Here is a 20,359-nt window from a genome sequence, read left to right on the forward strand (position 1 = left end):
AGACGGTTTGATAAACCTTTATTACCTAGGCGTGTCCTATGATCTTTGATTATCGTACATCTGTCTGAAGATTTCCTCAAGATTTGCTATGCTCTTTTACGTACAAACAGCAAAACGGGTTATCGCTAACCATTTGCTTTCTGAATCCTAAATGAATTTACTGAACGGCATTTATTGCGTAGTTACTCTTATTGAAGATGTGACGAAAAATATTACGCCTTATTATGAGCGAAGCTAAATTTGCCATAGGTAATTTTGCTTGACAGAGATTCCAACGAAACAACTTATTGAATGCCAGCAATTATAGCATCTTAAGCCATGCAATTTAAACACAAATATTTGAAAATAATAATATACACGACAGTGACAAAGTTATCACCGTCCAAGCCAAAAGGAAAAGGCATTGCACGACAGACAGTGCTGCATTTTCCTAAATTACATTTCTCCCTTCTTTTAATTCCAAAAAAAAGGCAACGTTGTTACATCGTGAACAATGGATTCATTACCCCGTAATTTGGTTCAATTAAAATTTCCGCACCGCTATCGAGCAGGGATCTCATTTGAAAACGAACGCGAAACGATCGACCCGCGGAACGCGCGTGCCAGTGGCGTTATTTTATTACGCCATTCTATGAAAATTATTTCGCATTGTTGCATGAAAAATTCAATGGTAACAGGCGGAACCGTTTCGCACGAGCCGCTCGCGAAAGCCGTTTCATCGCGTGATTATAATTTTTCCAGCGCTACAATCGTCGCGATTTCTCTCGATTTTTGCGCAAACCAACGAATTTGTAGCAATGTTTGCCATGGACGGAGTAGTTAACCGTGGTTAAGCTGCGTGACGATGATGACTCAAAAGCGGACGCAATCTTTTAATTAAGTGAAAAATACGACTTTGTCGTGTGTTTCGATAGCTTTGCACGAAAGTACCTGCATGGCAACATTACTGCCTAATTAGTCTTTCCGAATTTTTGTAGAAAGACACTCCGTGCTCGACTCGAGGTTCCCTCGCGTTCTTACATGTACCTGCGACACTTAAACTTGGAACCTACTCAGAACTCACCTTCCATGCGTACAGATTCTTCAAAGTGCAACCACCTCGAAGTGTCTGACATGTGGGATGCTGGCTATAAGGGCGCACTTACGCTTTGCAACCCTCGTACAGCGCGCAGAGTCGTTTTGCTCTCCCAAGCTTTCCAAGCGGCCGGAGCGTTCCATTTCGACTTTATCGCGCTGGTGTCGAAAGCGTGTTTTCGATAACCGTGAGATCCGGCTAGGAATGTTCCCCATCTAATTACGGTTTCTACGAACAATCGTGTGAAACGAATGCATTGGAAACACAACAGGTTTACGTCACAGTGACATTAAGAAGATATATACGTGCCAGCCCGGGAGAGAGTCAACGCGATCGAATCGCATTATGCATTGAATCATTCAAATGTTTCTCCCCCTCTCCGCCGCTAATTATATTTCTTCTGGCGGGAAGGTGCCCCTTCTGGCAGAAAATGCCGCGAGAAATCGTAACGAAGCGTGACCCGAGTCCGCGCGTCGCTATAGTGATCCATCACTATCCATGATGATCGCGGAGTTATGCGAAGGACGCTGGTTGGCTCACCATTAGACACCATTAGACACCATCGCGAGTGCGACATACGCTTCTATTGCTCTATCTCGTTTGACCGTCGAGATTTAACCGGATTCACGATTCCAGGAGGTGCCTTCACAATCCACTCGCGTGCTGCACAGTAGTTTACACGTACTGTGAGTACGTATCATGGAATGTTGGACGTTACGAGGCGATGATGAGGAAAAGTGAGTGATTCCATGTCGTCTCGTTTATGGATCGTTTAAATAATTTTATTGGCGAGGATATTCTCTTATTCGTTTCTCGCCGAGACCATATCAATTGAATTTCGGGCGATTCAAGGGCGTGCAATGAAATGTTAAATGGAAGCGAGTGGTTTCTGTTTCATTTGAAATGCAGATCGCACGCAACTGTCGATGGCAGGGTCCTGTCTCGCGAATCTTTTATTGTACTACTAGCTAGCACCGAAATTCGTCTTCTTTCAGTGAATGTGTTGTGGTATGTATTTCAAGGTGATACTAAGACGACGATGAACGTTTCCTTGCAAACAATCATTTATGTAATTATTTTCTATGAAGTCTTATTATTTAACTCTGTATACAGTAGCGGACAAAAAAGTCACCACTTTTTCGATCCACTCTACTTCTATTGTTTTTAACATCAACTCAAAACTGCAGCACGTGCATTGCGCGAAAACTGTATAAAACCCAGCTAAAGTTGAATTTATTTAACTAACAAACAAAATCCCTGCACACCATTAAACACGACAACACCCTTTTAAAGCTGTTAAAAAGTTACCGCTTTTGAAAAGTAATAACACATCTGATATTTCACGAGGGCACCTTCTGCTTTTAGGACGGTCTAAAAGAATAGTGGTAAATCCTTTGTCGGACGCAACAATGTGTTATCCCGTTCAATGTCATAAAATTTTTTTTGTCAGTTACATAAATCCAATTTTAACTGAGTTTCATACAGCTGTCAATTGTCCATCGGAATATGTATATTAAACACATGCCACAGTTTCAAGTTGATGTTAAAAAATAACAAAAATAAAGCAAACCGAAAAAGTGGTAACTATTTTCTCCGCTACTGTAGGTGCTTCTTTACTTGTACGATGACAGTATCGGGTGGAGTGCGCATGTAATATTAAATTTCGAGCATAAGTGGGTATGAGCTTGGTAAATAATTCTTCATTTATTTTCCACTCGGAGCTAGAGAGGGATTAAAACGGTCCGAGAAGGTGGAACCGTTCATGGTTCATGGCCCCCCTGACATCTCGCGCCGATCTAACGTGGAACCTTTGATGAAAACCGGAGAATGTGGACGCGAACGACTGAAAAGTCAATCGCGATTGCGATAGAAGCGATTCTTCACCTTGATTCTTCGCCTCGACGTTTCCCTCGACCTTAGGAACGACCCTGTAATCTCCACCTCCGCGATGCATTCCCACGATTATGTGCTAATTTGTCGATCAACATACCGAGCCTGATGAACAAGAAACCGACTGTGCCTCGCTTATCCGCGTCGGAGTTGCATACACATATTTTGCCGGTCGGCAAAATTAAGACGGAAATGTAATGTAAACAGGACACTGCTGAAACAACACGGAGAAATGCGCAGTTCGGCCGGGAGGAAAATAAAATTCCGACGCTACCACCTTTCCTTTCTCTTGCATACACATTCCTCTGCTTCTCTGTCCAGCTTTTTCGGCGTCTCTCTCCGGCTCCCTCTGCCTCGCTCTTTTACCGTCCATCTCCGTCGCACAGCAGAAATTCCCGTGATGCGCCGAAAGGTTAACCACCCCGTTTGGCATCGGCGCGTTTCCGCGCCGAGGGATGCAAGGAAGCATCGATCATTGCCCAAGAATCCCCGACTCTCTGCATTGAAAACAAACAAAAGTCAAGGCTCCGAGTTTACGGGGTCAATTTTTAAAATCTCGCTCCACTGAAGAATCGAGGCTCGCAGTAACGACGCGCTGCCGCTCACAGTTTCGGCGCCCCAGTGTCCCGCAATTAATCCGCGATATCGGGAAACTTTCTATCCCCGATGTTCCCAGGAGAGAAGCCAGGGAAACGGAAGAGCCTTGAGCGGAATCCTCTCGCAGCGGTGTCCCATGATACCCGTAGCGTTTGATTTATGCCGACGTATTTATGCGAGCGTTCGCGCAACGCCGAACGACAGGATAAAGGGACGAGGAAAAGGGAGACCTGCTGCCTACTCTGCCATTGTCCGATGATTTACGCCTGTCCTATTATCGTGCGAAGATTTCTGGCAACGTTGCGTCCCCGTTGCGCGGCGGCGAACGAAGACGAAGAGGAGGAAGGAGTGGAAGACGACACCGGGGGCCAGGCGGTGAAATCGCCGCTAGAAAGTGCGCTCCGGGACCGGGGGCCGACTTGTTGAGTGATTATGACTTTAAATGGACTCCAAAGAGGTCCTAATGGCGTAATTATACGGAGCTGGCTTTATGGAAATTACGTTTAAACGCGGCCTCCGGAACGCCTTCCAGTTTTCACTCCGTTTTCGCTCTGCTATCACACCGGACCTGCCCCCTTCCCTTCCTCTCTCTAACTCCTCTTCATTTCCGTTCGTTCGTAGGCCCTCGGGTGTCGCGTTGTTTAACGGTTCGATTGAATTCGAGTAGGCCTTGGTCGCGGATGCTTCGTCCCGTAATGCGTTATCTGCCGCGCGTCTTATTCGGTTTAATCTAGTGGAACGTGGAGCAGTCGCTTGCAATTACCCGCGCGAGGAAATGAGTGCACGCGAGCCCGATCCCCTCGGCAGCCTCGTTGTCGCCGGTGTCAAAGGATGAAAACCGGGGAGGAAAACAGAAACAGGGAAGGAGGATCATCATTGATAGAGCGTGTTCGACGTGAAGCGGATTAACAGCGTGCTAATAGGAGGCTGCCGAGGGCCCGGGAGGAAAGGGGACAAAAGGGGCGCAGGAGGAACGGCCGCGATCCCTTTCATTCGGTTTTAATGGAGTGGAGGTGAAAATTAAAATCCGCGAAATGAAAATGCCCGGCGAGTGGGGGACGAAAAACGCGGCGGCCGTTACTGAATCACGGGATCAATAGAACGGGGCGGATAGAAACATGGGGCGCGGGGGAGGGGATGGTAGGGGCGGGGGAGTTGGGGGGCCGAGAGAGAAAGAGGGTGACAGAGCAGGGCTGTTCGTTAATTGGCGGCGCTAATTAGCGCCGAGGCGTCGTCTCGAAAGCCCGTGCTTGCTCTGGGGGCTGCGCGCGTTTATACGCTGCAACGAGCGAAATTTCCACGTTAATAATCCGCCGTGTAATACAGAGACGGCAGATATTACCGCATAAACGCGCATTCGATAACGTTGTTCCACTCCTATGCATCCGCGGGTAATTAGTCATTCGCCCGTTTCCCGCTGCCCTCGTCTTTCGCTGTTCGTTCGCCACGCCGATCAAACCGGCGAGTAATTAGCTTTGTGCTGGTCGGATGGGAAGGAAGGAAGAAGGAACGGATCGAGGGTGAGAGGAGAGCTGGAAAAGGGGGCGAAGATCTGGCTCGCGAACGTTCCGCGACGTAGGGTTTATCCTTGACCCATCGTCATCCATGATTAATTAGTATTAATTAATTAACAGGAGGCACACGCGGAGCGTGTACGAAATACTACCTATTAGTATTTTGTTAATAAAATTAATTTTATACATTAGATTAAGTTATAAAAAGTCATTTTTATTTCTAAAAGAACTAGCCTTTTACATAGTTAAAAGGTTTTTAATATTTTGTAAATTTATTACCTCGAATTTAATGAAAATTCTAATCTTTCCGAAATTTCGTTCCATAATAGGTACTTTTACCTTACGTGACACGCAAGTCCCACTTTAAATATCGCTCTTCTGAAACTTATACGCTCCCGGAACTCCGTTACCAAACCCCGTGGATTTGCATCACCGCAAGCTCGAACTGCGACTCGCCAGACTTATAAAGAACCTACCAAGAACTTGGGCCGCGTTAATGAGCGTACAATGGAAACGCGGGACAAGAGGCACGTGTCCGCGCGCGAAGAATTGATAACCGTGCTGGCTGAAACGCGTCGCCCGATTGTTGGACAAAGCGGTGTGTTTTTAAACGGTGCACGGTCATTAGTCCACTGAAAGGCCGCGAGACACGAGAGAGAAGTGGCGTATCAGCGCGTGCATTGGCCAATTGCTCGCGCACAAAGGCTGGGGGCGGGGGGCGCGTTCGATTTAACGGAAGTCGATTTGTACCGACGAGATGAATCACGATCGGCAGGCTCCTTTCGCGGGCCAGAAAAACACGTGTTGCCTGAAAGCAAATGTATGTATGTGGCCGACCGGTGGTCGGCAGGCCCGTTTTCTTGCTGGAACAAAAAGAACATGTTCCGCTCGACAATGCCGCGAACGAACTGAGTCATCGTCGCTCACGAACTCGGCCGGGCTTGGTTAATATATTTATCACGATGTTGAGCAAAGGTCGGCTCGCCGACAAAGTCTGGCGACAAGGCGATCGCGATCGTTGATGCAGCGTGCCCCGAATCCGCGTTTCACTTCTCCGCCGATCGAAGGGATGCCGATTGTGCAACAAGAAGATGTGTGCCCGGTAACACCGGCGCGGCAACCTTCGTATGCAGCGTTGGCCGACGGGAACTTAAAAGGTAAACGATAACGAGAATACACCACTGTTTGGCAGCTGGGATCTACGTTCATGTCCGCGCGGCATAGGATCAGGGGATTCTTCGGAATAGGCTTGTGTCAATATGGCGAATAAATTATTTGAATCATTCATGATTTTTGTATTACGTTTTAATTATCGGCAAGTTCGATAGGGCAAGCGTAAGCCACTTTGTAAACGGAATATTAAGATTCAAGGGGAATGGAAGTGTTTCCTATTTCGGTGGACTAGCAAACCAATTATTTTTCTGCGCTACTAGATGAAATGTGAAATTCTGTTAGTAGCAATAATATATTCTAATAGATTGTACTAGGGTAAATCCGGGAGACGCGGTTGGGCCGGAGAGTTAGTCGAGTGGCTATATTTAGATTCTGCATCTGTGTGTATGCAAAAGTGTGTTATGGTTCTGAACAATTAAATCTGTAGGAATCAACTGTTTCGATCAACTCTCCGGCCCAACCGCGTCTCCCGGATTTTCCCTAATCATATAGGGTTGGTGTGGGTATGACTGCGGACTTTTAAGGTAGGTTAATTTTAGAACCTTCGATAAAGCGCTCAAATGAATGAAAATTCCTCCTTCTTTTTTTTTTAAAGACAGTTGGGACCTTAATAATTCCATAGAAAATGTGCGGATAGGGTAATAGGTACAGTTAATTAAAAATACAGAGAACGAAATACCAATTACTGCGCGTGTATTTCTACGGACCGATGTTAAGCGAAATACTAGTATAAGAAAGCCTATTGACTTCTCTGTTATTTTTTATACTTTTTTTCACTTTTATCTTTTCATAGCATCTTTATAGGGTTGTAATTGTCACTCATGCACCGCGGCTCACTTTGGATGTTAGCTTGACATACGGTCGGAGAAACGGTTAGGTTACGCAGTCGTCAGTCCGCAGTAATACATGCGCATGGTGTAAAGTACTGCACCTAATACTGCGGTGAAAAATAAAAATTAAAACTATAATGTAGATGACTGATTTACTGTTTTTTCTGAAAGAATAACTCTTACTCTACCGAGTACTAATGCTGCATTACATGTATTACTGTTAATAACAAAAATATAAATGTTTTTCAAGTAGGTGTTCATGACCGCCATATCGCGAATCGACCGAAGTTTCGCCTTGACGAATTTCAAACTACGATAAAAGAATTAATAATAATTTTGCTGTACATATTTATTAATAATTATCTGTAATAGAGTATAGAATAATTTTACCCAAAATTTTCAAGAGATTATGTGCTTTCCAACATTAAATATGATCTGTTTTAGAATATCCGCAGTAATCGGGGCATCCGCAGTAATACCCACACTTACCCTAAAATAGGGAACATTGTTTTTTTTTTTAATATGGGTTAGTCCGTTTCTTTGCTCTCAATGCCTCCGATAAATGACAGTCATTCCACGTGACATCGTATTCCCAGAGGGCAGAAACTGCTTTTTTCCTGGTAACGGAGCGCGCGAGCAGACTTGGGTGTTATTAAATATGTATGCCGTAACGACTCGGCTGATTTATGAGGTACAAGCCGCGAATTGGAAGCGTGTGATCTATCGGCGGTAAATAAAGAGGTGTACGATTCGAAGGAGGTTGAACAGCGATATCGCGATCGATGATCTGGTGCCTATCCAGGTGCCTCGGCTAACCGGAACGACGGGCTGCGTTTCTTTTAAAATATCAGCCGCAGCTCCGCGACGGTGGTTGTAATGCGCGCTCGCGCGCTGTTGGCATTGCCCCTGGGGTTGTGTTTAGCTGCCTATTGTAACTGTATCTCTACCACCGGTAACCGGACGTTTAATGAACGCTTAAGATAACGATTGAAATAAAGATACCGTGGGAGCGAGACTACGTTGCCACGTACAACGGTCCCGATGCTGCACGTTTGCTACGATCACTTCTTTACTCGGGTACCAGGTCGCTGCTTCAAGATACAACCAGAGATTTTCGAGCTAGGAATAGGAGACGCGATGATCGTTAACGAGTCACGGTTGCCTCCATTTTTTTGCGCAGGTTCCTTGGGAATTTGGGACACCGGAATTTAAGGACACGCGCAGATCTTTGCGTAGGTACAGCGATTTAAGTTCGTGCCCCATCAAACTTACTGAATTTGAATTACAAGAATCTATTTACTCTAACTAAATAATTCTCGATTCACGTTTTATAAGTATATCATCGACGAAACATTTAATCGGCCTATCTGTAGGCCACATTTCCCCTTTCTAATCCAAAGAACCTCCCCTTCACCGACTCACGTGCAACACACAATGGCACGATACTCGTGGAACGACAGACGAACGACAGGAACGGGGGACGCGTGCCCGCGATCCTCAGGATGAAGACGCTCGAAACGGAGCACGCGAAGAAAATAACGCGAGCCGTTGAATAGAGATCTTCGATTGGGAACAGAAGTCGCCAGGCGGATCGGACGGATCGCGATCGATGATCTCCTTTTCCAGGTACCACCTCGGGCCAGAACAACACGTGTTGCTCTTAACTCTCCGCCGTGGTCCGCGTGTGCATTTGCATATTATAACGATATCGATATGGTGGCACGTTAATACCGGTGTCGTGGCGCTCGCCGTATAAGCCAGGCACACCTGCGCTCACGTTTGCGCGGCCCTCCGGCATCCGGCGATTGTCCATTCCCTCGTCCTTTCGTCGTTTCTCTCCTGGTTCGCCTCCCTTTTTCCCTGCTTTCGCGATCTCTCGCCCGTTTCCTCTCCGTCTTTCCGAGGGCGGCGTGATCGTCACGCTTCTCTGGCTCGTTCGCGACCATCTTTCGAGTATGGGTGCTAGAGAATGGACGAACTAGCTGGGAAAGGGACAAATATTAGAGGGCAGACAGACGAAACGAACGAGCTGCCAGATGCTTCGATACTAGATCGCCTGGGAACCTCGAATCTGTATCACCGCTATCCCCAGAACTAAGTAGTGCCGTGGAGTGGAGGTGGCTCCATCTAGTTTCTCATCTTCTGTTTGAGCAGACGCGTTGGAGATCGCACTATTAGTGGCATTGGGTTGAACTGGAACAGGTATTTTAGGAGGACTCAGAACTTGTGAATGCTAAGATTACACAATAGGATTTCTTTGCGAACTGGAGAATTCGATGAAATTTCACTGCCGTCTCTAACATAAACTCGAGTAGGTATGAAGAATAGCAGCTTGAGATGGGGAAGTCTGTAATATTAATTCTTAATTTAATGCGGATTGTCGAAACGTCGAACGTTAAGTTAAGAATAGCAGCCTGCAACCGGAAGCATAGACTATTTGTTTGGGAAATTCAGTGCAAACGTTGCGCACACATTATTACACAAACATAGCTGCACATGTTCCGTATCACGCTAACAACGCGCTATTACTATATTTATTTACAAAGAAGACGCAGGAGATGATCACTCTGGATATGGAGCACTCTTCATAACAAACAGAGGAGTTCTACTAAACGTGATCCTGAAAACCATTTGTGTCTAGCTTACGTAACATTTTCTATTCCATTAGGTTGTGCAAGGGTTTATTAAAACTGCGGGACTTATATAAAAGTTCTGTAATCGCCGCTGATAGGTTTACCACAATACACGATCATTAATGCTGCAGAATTTTTTCACCGCGAAGAGAAATGTCGTTCCATTAATAAACGCAGTGGATATACTTTAACGTCGTGTAATGTAGTCTAGAGAATCACATCTCGCTGGTCAACAATGGCTAAGTTGAGACGTATGCAATGATAAACGACACAGGCGTTCCGGTATGTTGAAAATTTTCACTACCATGGTTTATTGTTCGTACACGTACCGGCTCTATTCCTGGCAGAGAGTTTCAAAGGCGCTGTCAACGGGGAAGCGTAGCGATATTATCGTGGTAATTACTTCAGACCGGTAATGCTGCTCTGGCGAACTAGTTACGCTGCTCTGTCATTATTCTTCTCGATGGTAGAAATAAAGGTGTTACAGTAGCGTAGTCGTTTTCTGTCTTGGAACTGTCGATGACTTCACTGAATTGTAAAATGCTACTTTACTAGCTGTTGCATAATAACACAGAGATAAAATAACTCCTAGGTACTATCCTATGAGGAGTAAAGAATTCTATTTGCTAATTGTAAGTTTCTAATAGCCTCTAATAATTGATTTTATTATCCATTCGCAAGTGTTCGCGCCAACTATGTCATTCACGTTAAGGTGCAATGGTGTCAAAGTTTAAAACATTTTCACCAGCCTGCATAACCAACTTAATACATAGCAGGTTTTGTTGGCTCGTTGGTAAAACTGACGTAGTCCGTATTTCTTAATTTTCGGTAAATGCAAATTGAAAGTTCAATCTATTACAATAAATCAGATAATAATTGAAAGCTATTGCAAAATACATAAGTTCTTCCCCATATGAATTTTTATTAATCTATCGTTGTAAAAAGCTTCGAATGTAATTGCTTCTATTAATCCTTGAGGATTTTAGAGTGGAATGATGGACTTGGTCAGTTTTACCAATAAACCAACGACATATGTAATCCTGTCACATTTCCATTACCGTTCACAGTTCAAACTTTATTTTTTCACCACGATCCACCGAACATCCTCTTCGAATAGCCAGCAAGAGCATCAGAGTCAGAGCAGACAGCCCGACGATTACACCTAAAAATCCGCTCGCTGGCAGAACATGAAAGCCCTTACGTCGAGGCGCTTCCTAAACACTCGTCGCAGCGGGTCGTCGATCGGGGTGGCTTCGCAGGAGCCTGCGAGTCGAGGGTTGGTTAACCAACCTCTTCCCTATTTGGCCGGTCGCAGCGGGCGATCCGCGTCGAGCAACAAAAGCCAAAATTGCGGAGCATTAGTCAAACATCGCCACGCCGTAAACTAAAACCCTCTACGCGCCTCCATCTCCCTTCCGCCCCCCAATATATCCGTCCGCTCTCTCTCTCTCCACTCCGCCGTTTCTGTCACAGAGATCGTTCAACCCTCTATCCGTTCGATTGCCGATACTCCTCCGTCCGTTAGAAACAGGCCCAGAATCTGACCACCTGGTGGCACCGTGGAGGCACTCGGATGAAGCCATCAATAACCTACGATCGACTAATGCCCGCCGCTCCTATATATGTATACGCCCGTACATACATACATATTACGCCCATACAAACCGCATCTGGGCTTGCTAATGCGAATTATCGCCGGGTAAGGGCCCGCGGTTGGGAAAGGAGTGACGTGTGAGAAACCGGGCGAAAACAGCCAGCCGACTCCTGGGAGGGATGAATGGAGAGGACGAGGAGAAAAACGAGGTGCGCGAGAGATAATAACGAAGGGAGATGCGCGTCATCTACGGAGAACGCGTGCATATTATGCCTGACTCGGGGCTGCAGCCGGGAGCCCCATAAATCTAGCGCGCGCAACAGTATGCACCGAGTTTCGACGATTTACTCGGCCTTCGATCTGCTCCGCGCCATAAATTTCGGGTAATCCGGGTCGAATGCCGCGCGGGGCGAGTCCCTAGGTGACTGGCGATCAAAGTGGCGAGTGTCATTGGAAAATCTAGTGCGTGTCGACTTCGCGCGCTCAACGGCAAGAACGTTCGACGGATGCAGTCTGTGTTAGATTTAGCACGCGAGTAGTGGCGTAGCACTGCGTTCTTCAACCTTTCTACAGCTGGGTACCGGTGAAAATGGGAGAAGTTTTTAGGGGACCAGAACCTGCTGAAGTCACCTTTTACTGAGTAGCTCACTATTCTATAGGGATTAATAACACCAGCATTGAAATTAGCGCGTTCAGAGACTCGGAATCATTCAAGACGTAGTGAATATTTGCAAGGAGAACTCCCCGAGTGTAACTCCCACTTTTTGACGAAACTTTGCTGGTTTGTACCACTCGTCAAGTCCAGTCTAATGATACCTCTTGAAGTAGTACAAATTAGCAAAGTGTCATCAAAAAGTGAGTGTTCCACTTGAGAAGTTCTTGTTAGTTCGCGTTGACTCAAATTTCATAGATTCACATTTAATTCATCCAGTGGCGCATCCAGAGGGGGAGGGGTGGAGCAAGGAGCCCTTAGCACCCACCGAAGAAGGAGCTTTGTAAAAAGCAGAGAAAACTGAATTTTATTCTTTAAATAAATTTGTATAATCATCTAATGAATTTTATTGAATTAGCATTAAAAATATTCGTATCCCTTCAACTCGGCTCCCCCCTGGATTAAATTCTGAGTGCGCCACTGGTGACACCAATCACTCCGAGTCTGCTACCTCGTATAAATTCGAATAGCGCAAGGAAAACTCCCCAGAGAAGAAAATATTTGAGTCCAAGTGTTGAAATACACTATCGCCGACATGGGAAGTTTAAAGGAGACCTCTGACATCTCCAGTAGGTTCGCACGAATCCCCTAATGGCCGTCAGAGCGTTTACGTTGACTCAACGGCACGCGTTTTTTTTTTTGTTCACCTCCTAACTGGACACGTGCTGAATCGCGTATATACGGCGGCCGATATTAGCCGGCCAATTTGTGCTTAACATTGTTCACGAGCGTCACGAGCGTGTAATTAACGTGTGTCCCGAGGCGTGGGTCGGAATATCATTAGCGGCAACGAGTCTCTATGAATTAGAATAAATCCAGGGGTGTCAGCTGGACGGGCCGGCCGCGTTTTATCGGCGAAAGAAAAAGATTTATTTGAATTCTTGCGACACGGATTTCGAGATAAGGCGGGCGGCCACGGGCTGCTGCATGCAGATCTATCTTCTGGTGTCAAACATTCCGGCTTCTTTTATCGGCCGGTGTGAAACACGGTTCCTTCGCGTCCTGCCATTGTCATGTTAATTGTCGCTCGTATCGAAAGTGATAAATACTTTCAACTATAATAATCCCCGGATAAAAATCGCCGTGTAAACGAGATACCAGCTTACGCAGGAATCTGTGTCGTTTCCACTTCTTTTTCGCGAAATGTCGAGCGGGATCGATAGTAAATTACGCCTAATGGAATTAGAAACGTAGAATACTGTGGCGCTGTTTCAGCCGCCAAGCTGCCACGAGTGACGCTCTTATTGACCGTTCAAGTGTGACTTCTTCCTACAGAAAGCAAGCTACTAAATTTACCTAAGGTTATTTAGAAGCGTCATCGAAATCACCGATTAATTATTACATACCTAAATATCTCTTAGCGTACTCCCGTACCTCCCATCTTTCATACATCCCCCAGAACACCTCGGCAAACCATTTTCCAATCCGCACCTAAGTAAGCACCTGCTTATCTAACCATCGGAACATCCCGCAGAGATGGCCCTATAAATTCTGAAGCGCCCCATAGACAGTCGCCACGAATGCCGATGCCCATACTCGTCGAAGCTAATTGCTCCGCGACCATCTAATTACACGCGTGCAAATAATTTCTTCTCCTTCCGCGCGATGTGCGCCGTTTATACGGGCCCCCTCGGTTATTGAAAAACCGCGAAGCGCGCGCGTTCCCGCGTCCATTTGCGCGCAGGTAGCGCAATTATGCAACAATTTATGAACGCGGCCGCGCCACGGTGGCCAGTACCAAGTAAGTAATCATCCAATTAAGTTTTTTGGAAATTCAGACGGCCGCGGAGCGCGGCGCACTGCCGAGCGGCCCAGGCTGCGCGGATGCCCAACTTGAAATCCAGACACGTATGTACCAGCGTCGCATTACCATACTTGTCACCAACCCGTCGCATTATATTCGGCCGGTGCGCCGAGTTTTCCCAACTTGGCGACTTCCGGTGTAGCCGACCAAGTCCCTGTCCTTCCTAACAGGGCCGTCAGCGGCGCTCTGCAAATTTAATTCGTGCCGATCGTGACCCCCTGATAACGTCGCTCCACTTACGGGGCCGACTTCAGCTTGGATCGGTCGATCGCGTTCCTGAAAGAAAAAACCTTCCCTCTTCCTCGTTTCTGGGGGACAGTTTTCTCTCCCCCGAACCGGTGACGATGAACCCTTGATGACGGTGCACTTTGTTCGGCGCTTTTACGTGCGCAGCAGTGTTATGTAATAGTAGCTATTTTTCTGTCGAGTTGGTTATTTGCGGGCGAAGAAATCTCTGGTTGCAGAAATCAGGAGAAATGATTTTTTTTTTAAAGTATGAAGCGTAATGGGAAGGGGTTGTATTTGTAGATAAGTGGCGATTAGAAGTGAGAAGCGTGTAGTTATGACTGATCAGTGTGTAGTTTATATTTTCTTGTTTTTTATAATTAATTAGAGGTGTAGATAATGTGGTATTGAATGGAGGATGTTGTTAGAAATATGTAACGATCGATAGTACGTTCGCGGTCAGACACACTCGCGATGTAATTCCCCGAAGAACTAACGCTGTCGAACTTCCCTGCTGTGCTTCATTTCGCGCTAACGAAGCCTTTTACTCAGAACTCCTGACCTCCGGCGGCGTACTCCGATAATCCGGTTAGCGGCTCGTTTCCGATTTTATTCTCACTCCTGTGTGTTCTTTCCATTATCGCGTTCTAGTAAATAATCCACTATCCCTTTCAATTCACCATACACATAAAAGTGTCGTAATCTTGCGATTAAACTGTATCCAGAATCTACTGTTTCTGAAAAAAAAACAGCTACCAGACTATCCAAACCAGTGATGAGCCACCCGCATTTGGCCCTCCAGCCACTGACCTGCGGCCCGCAATTGTTTCAATTGTAAATCTCTGTCGGGAATAACAAATTCACCCGATAAATTAAAATTCTTTGATTAGTACCTATATTTAAGTATTTAATATCACGGCTCTCAATTGCTTCAATTGCAAATCTATGTGAGAAATAACAGATTCGCCCCATAAATTAAAATTCTTTGATTAGTACCTATATTTAAGTATTTAATATCAGGGCTCTCAATTGCTTCAATTGCAAATCTATGTGAGAAATACCAGATTCGCCCCATAAATTAAAATTCTTTGATTAGTACCTATATTTAAGTATTTAATATCACGGCTCTCAATTGCTTCAATTGCAAATCTATGTGAGAAATAACAGATTCGCCCCATAAATTAAAATTCTTTGATCAGTACATTTAAGTATTTAATATCTCAGTCCACGTAGAGTATTAGGTTTCCACTGTTGGCCCACTGCGGGTCAAAGGTTGCTCATCACTGATCCAAACCAATTAGAACCCGAAACTCGCACATATTTTCCACCCAAGCAACCCTCACATTTGCTCGTCCAAATCCTCGTGTCGGAATCGACCGGGAACTTCCTAAACCGCATTGGCGCGAAGAGCGAAGGTGACACAGCTGCAAGAGCAAAAGAGGCGCAGTGACTTTCATAATTACCCGTCCCTTTGGATTTACATATATGAAGAAATCCATGAGTCACAGTCTGCGCACACTGCTGCCTCCGGTTATCGGCTCTGCTCCTGCGTTTTATCCTAATGAGAACAACAGCCGCGTCCGATACGAGTCTCCTGGGAATCGGTGGCGACGACTGATGAAGATGGAGGTAGCGGAGGCAGGAACGAAGTGGAGAAAGGGGTCATTAAACCTGCGGCGGACGAAGAAAGAGGGGAAAACCGACGGAACAGAGGAAACGAGAAGGAGGGCCGCGCACGACACCGGACAGTGGCCGATACACTAATTTAATTAGCAGGAAATGGACGCGCCGCGCCGCCCGGCCAGGATCTATGCGGCCGCGTTAGGACACGTGCGTGTGCAACGGCATTAATGCGTGGACACGTTTAACAGGAGGCTCGGCGGGACCAGAAAGGGAGAGGCCAGAAGGCACGCTCACTGTCTTATTCTGTTTGCATAAGCCAGCGATCGCGACGCTCTTTGTGATAACATCTGCGGAATCAACGATAATGAGATCGACGAACGAAATTGGAATAGAATGCGTTACGGTGAAACAGCTTCGCGCCGTTGTCACCACGCCGCCGCGGTCGACTCTGTGGCGCACTGTGCGGTGGTAATGGACGATGTTCTTGGTCGGCGAGGGAGGAACGGAAGATTATAAGCTTGGCTATTTTTATTTTTAACCGGGCTGGCTATATTTCTAAATGAATAAGAGCGATTTTTAACGAGGATGAATTTAATGCTATTCGTTTGGTGGCGAATTGAAAGCAAAGTAATTTATGTGGAAGTTAACAGCTGAAAGTGCTTTTATTGCAGAAGAGAGATCGTCGGAGTCGTCGAGTGGGTAAGAGTCAATGTTTGGTAACGAGAAATGTCTATAACGGTGAATTAATGGTTCATTAATAGTTATCTCGAACTAAAATCAGATTCCTGCTGATTCGATGTCAACGGACAGGCAGAATGGACGATTACTCTGACACGGAACGATTCATTCTGACGTACCTAATCGGTAGCTATCGGCTCGGTCAAAACATGGCAGTCAACCTGCCCGGTTCCTCTACGAAACGATCGTATCGTTATCTGCGATCGACAGGAAGGAATTACTCAGGAGGATGACAGTATGGTAGACGTTGAGCAGCAGGGTTCACTATTATATTTATTAAGGCTACATCGAGATCGAAGATCCGAGATAAAGGGTGAAACGCTACATCGGACAATGATAGACGAAGAAACAAAGAGAACGTATAGGCTGAGGCGGTGTGCCGCTCGTATATCTCGTCTTGTGATCGTGGATCCTCTCCGATCATGTTTCCTCTCCTGCACGCGATCATTTCCCGATAGGACGTATCGATCGAAAGTTTTTCTGCGCTCCCAACTATACACCTGCGATCCTACCCCCCATTTGGGCGCAACGCTGCGATCGTGTGCGGAAATTTTATGAAATTAAACACGAACACTGCTAATGTCGGTGTAGATTTATTGGAAGGCGTTGGAGTGACTTTTTACTAGTCAAAAGAATTGCGATTATTTTACAAAGATGCAACCTCACTTGGTCAGAATGTTTCCAAGTATTTGCAAGTCAGCTGGAGTTTTCCAAAGTATACGCGTAATTGAAACCCTTAAGGATGAACTTCAGTAACATTCAATATGCGAAAACCTTTGAAAATCGGAGGAATGAATCTTTATGCAATAGTAAAACCCTCTGCAAAATTTTAGAAAAATTGATTCGGTAGTTTTTAAATTATTTAACTTTCAATTTAACATGTATTCTTATGGGAAAACGCAATATTAAGAAATATAATTATAAAATTATGGGCTCATTACTGTTAGACACGTTGAAAAAATCGATTTCTTTTAAACATTTTTCGAAAGTACATATTATCAAGAATGTAGGTACTTTTAACTTTTCATGGAAAAATTCTGATTATTTTACCTTGTACAGAAGGATTTTGTAGGGAGCGCAGAGGCTCGACCTCTATGGATGAAAACTTTGAACGCGTTTTTCTCAGAACGTCATTTTTTCAGATTTCTTAAAATCTCAAAATCTATCGAACCGGTTACTTTATTAGTTTTACTGCTTATTGCGCACAGCTATATCTTTCACAGGGACTACAACCAAGTATTTTTATCGAGTCTAACCTAAAATAAAAAATAGCAAAGAAAAAAGCCGAAAAACATTTTTCTTGTATTTTGCCCGCCATTTTCCTAATTTTGAAGATAAATCACTAATTATAGTCTGAGCGACAGCGGCAGTCATACTGGTCAAGAATCTGTTTGGATTTTTGGTTTCAGATAAGTTTAACAGTTGCAATCGCCTGCACGAGCGAGGCATGAATTTTCAAACATGTCATCAAAACCGCTTTCAAAAGCATTTTAAAAGCAACAATTTGATTGCTTTTACATTTTTCATTTACTGTAGAAATATGGTTTAATGAATAGAAAAAAAATTTACTCCATTATTTTACTTCTATTCATCGCAATAAATTCCTGAAAATCGCTGAATTTATCGGCACGCTAACCGGAACGATCCCTTAAGGGTGAAATAATAGACCAAAGTTTTTGGAATCTTGTGTACAGAAAGATGAAACACCGAACAAAATACCTCGTTAGTTTTAAATCAGAATCCAAGGGTAAGTGCAGCTAATTTCGCCGACCCAAATCCAAATCGTTCTTTAGTAACAAAACGAACCAACACCGACCAACAAATTTAACGTAGCCTTTATTACGGTTCATTCACCTTGGCCACAGCACCTACCTCTCCAAACAAATTCACAAAGTCGCCCTAATGGTCCACGATCCCCGTCCCGAGATACGATTACGGAGCACCGCGAGATCGTATGAACATATAAGGAGCAGGCGTAAAGCGAAACGGAAGCGGCGAAGCTGTTGCGCCGCCATTAAGGGGAGCGAAGTGCTCGCGCTTCGCGGAAAAAGCACGAAGACGATATAGGCGTCGGTAATTGAATGAACAATTACCCTTGGCGGGTTAAGGCGAATAAATTGGCAGGGTAATCGGGACCGTGGCAAGCCGCGACCAAAGTGAAATACGCGCGGCTGTGTTCGCGAGCGCGGATAAAGGGCGCGTTGCAAGATGGAAGAGGGTAGAGACCCGTTCACCCTCGTCGCGCAACTTGGAGCGACTCGCGAAAACTCCGTGTAACAACGTTCGAAACGGTGCGCGTAATCGCCGAAAGAAGTGCTTCGCCTTGCTTGTACACCGAAGATTCGCGCGGCCGTCTCTCGGCGAGGCCGCGAAGGCCGGAAGCGGATAGCGGCCACCTATGCGCTGAGGAGCCGTGTCTATCTGGCGCGCGTCGGAAATGCGCATTGACGCAAAAACCAGGAGATCACGGTGATTCTATCGGAGCGCCTAACGACGCGGGCCTATTTAAGGAACGGATGCGAATATTAAAACGGGACTTGTGCAAACGGGCTTGTTAGATGTTATTCGTGCACGGAGGAGCCCGATGTAGGTAGTCATTAGGGCATGGTCTCGCTGGCTGGATTTACGCTCCTTTTTTGCGGTTGACGATGAGCGTGTTTATGGGAAAAATTTAATTCCGGTCGTTCCGCGTGGCACCTGCGTTCGAGTACTCTGTGATCTAGAGACATATTTCAGCGGTAATTCGTGGCTCTGGTGCACTGGCTGCCGGATCGGCTTTAGTAGAAGTGTCACTCGGAGGCAGGAGATTCTTGTGCGCACAGGGTGCTTCAGAAGTATGAACGTAAACTTAGACGATATCGTAAAATCTTACTATTAAATAGTTAGTTGTGATTGAAAGTTTTGCGTAGGTAATAGATATCCCCAGTTGAGGTGGCGCGTCTAAAGGTGCAAATAGACGACGAGACTAAAATATTGTGTCTCAAGCGAGACTTCAATCTAATGAGACAATTATTTCGTTGTTTTATTACTTCTTAATTATTTTGTCATTAGTTTCGTGACACTAGACTCTCGTGAGGCAAGTTTCGCGTAAAATCTCACAGTAGATTCGCACCCTTAATGCACCCTTGCTATGAGATGAGAAACAGGTCTCGTCAAAACTTTCGATACTCGTGTTGAGAATTTTTTTAGAATTTCGGAATCATTCCGTTGTGCACAGATATTTATAAATCCCTCCACTTTATCCCCGAAGTAAGTACCTATGCAACATCGGAAGTGCCGATTCTTTCTACGACTTCCTGAAACAAGTGTCCTTAGAAGCGAATTGCGCGTAAGTAACGCGTGCAGCTCTGAATGCATCTCGGGGAAGGTGCATCGACCGAGGGCAGAAAGTGCATTCCGGTGTTTGGGGGACAAGGCGGAATGTCGGCGGCGCTTTCGACGCGGATACACGTAGCGGTCGCTTCCGGTGTTTCTCGGCTCGACCCAGTCGGGAAAATAATTAAGGCGCAGCCAGATGTCGGGGATGATAGCGTTGCAGCTTTTTCGCGTGAACCCGTTCCTCCCATTTTCGTCGTCTTGTAACGTCGTTATCTTGATCCCAGTGGCGAGGGATACTTTCCTCGGAGAGAATGAATTAGGGTGTAGAGAGAGAGAGAGAGAGAGAGAGAGAGAGACACCGCAGCTCGCGAGTCGTTGAACTGCACACGCCGTTGTGCAATCCCTCCTCGTAGAAAAGGCTCCGTTGGATTTATTGCCGGCATTTCGGCTGATTTCGAAATCTTAACACGGTTGGCGGGTGTTTCATTTTCTTTCGCAGTTTATCGCCTGCTGCGGATTCGTGATAGTTTCGTGGTAATTGAGTAATTGAACAATCGCGGCGGCTGAGTAATTAGGTAATCGTTGTGTGTCGCAATCGATGACGGCGGCTGTTACATCGACGGAAGGGGTGCC

The 20,359-nt window shown here is 45.7% G+C and overlaps 1 protein-coding gene and 1 long non-coding RNA gene across 4 annotated transcripts in view; both read left to right on the plus strand.

Annotated features, from left to right (window-relative positions):
* LOC143370484 (UPF0489 protein C5orf22 homolog) overlaps positions 1–20,359 on the plus strand; it is a 683,248-nt gene that overhangs the window by 244,911 nt on the left and 417,978 nt on the right. The window contains exon 1 of one of the 3 annotated variants that reach the window (XM_076815694.1): positions 4,658–4,661. The exons of the other annotated variants lie outside the window; for them this stretch is intronic. The gene's annotated coding sequence lies outside the window, so the exon portion shown is untranslated. Of the gene's footprint in view, positions 1–4,657; positions 4,662–20,359 lie in introns of those variants that run through there. 3 annotated transcript variants of the gene reach the window in all.
* LOC143370503 (uncharacterized) lies at positions 1,191–2,930 on the plus strand. Its single transcript, XR_013085640.1, has 3 exons — positions 1,191–1,812; positions 1,985–2,083; positions 2,801–2,930. It is a non-coding gene; the product is annotated as an uncharacterized LOC143370503 (long non-coding RNA).

The sequence above is a fragment of the Andrena cerasifolii genome, chromosome 1 (assembly GCF_050908995.1).
Source record: "Andrena cerasifolii isolate SP2316 chromosome 1, iyAndCera1_principal, whole genome shotgun sequence".
NCBI lineage: Eukaryota > Metazoa > Arthropoda > Insecta > Hymenoptera > Andrenidae > Andrena > Andrena cerasifolii.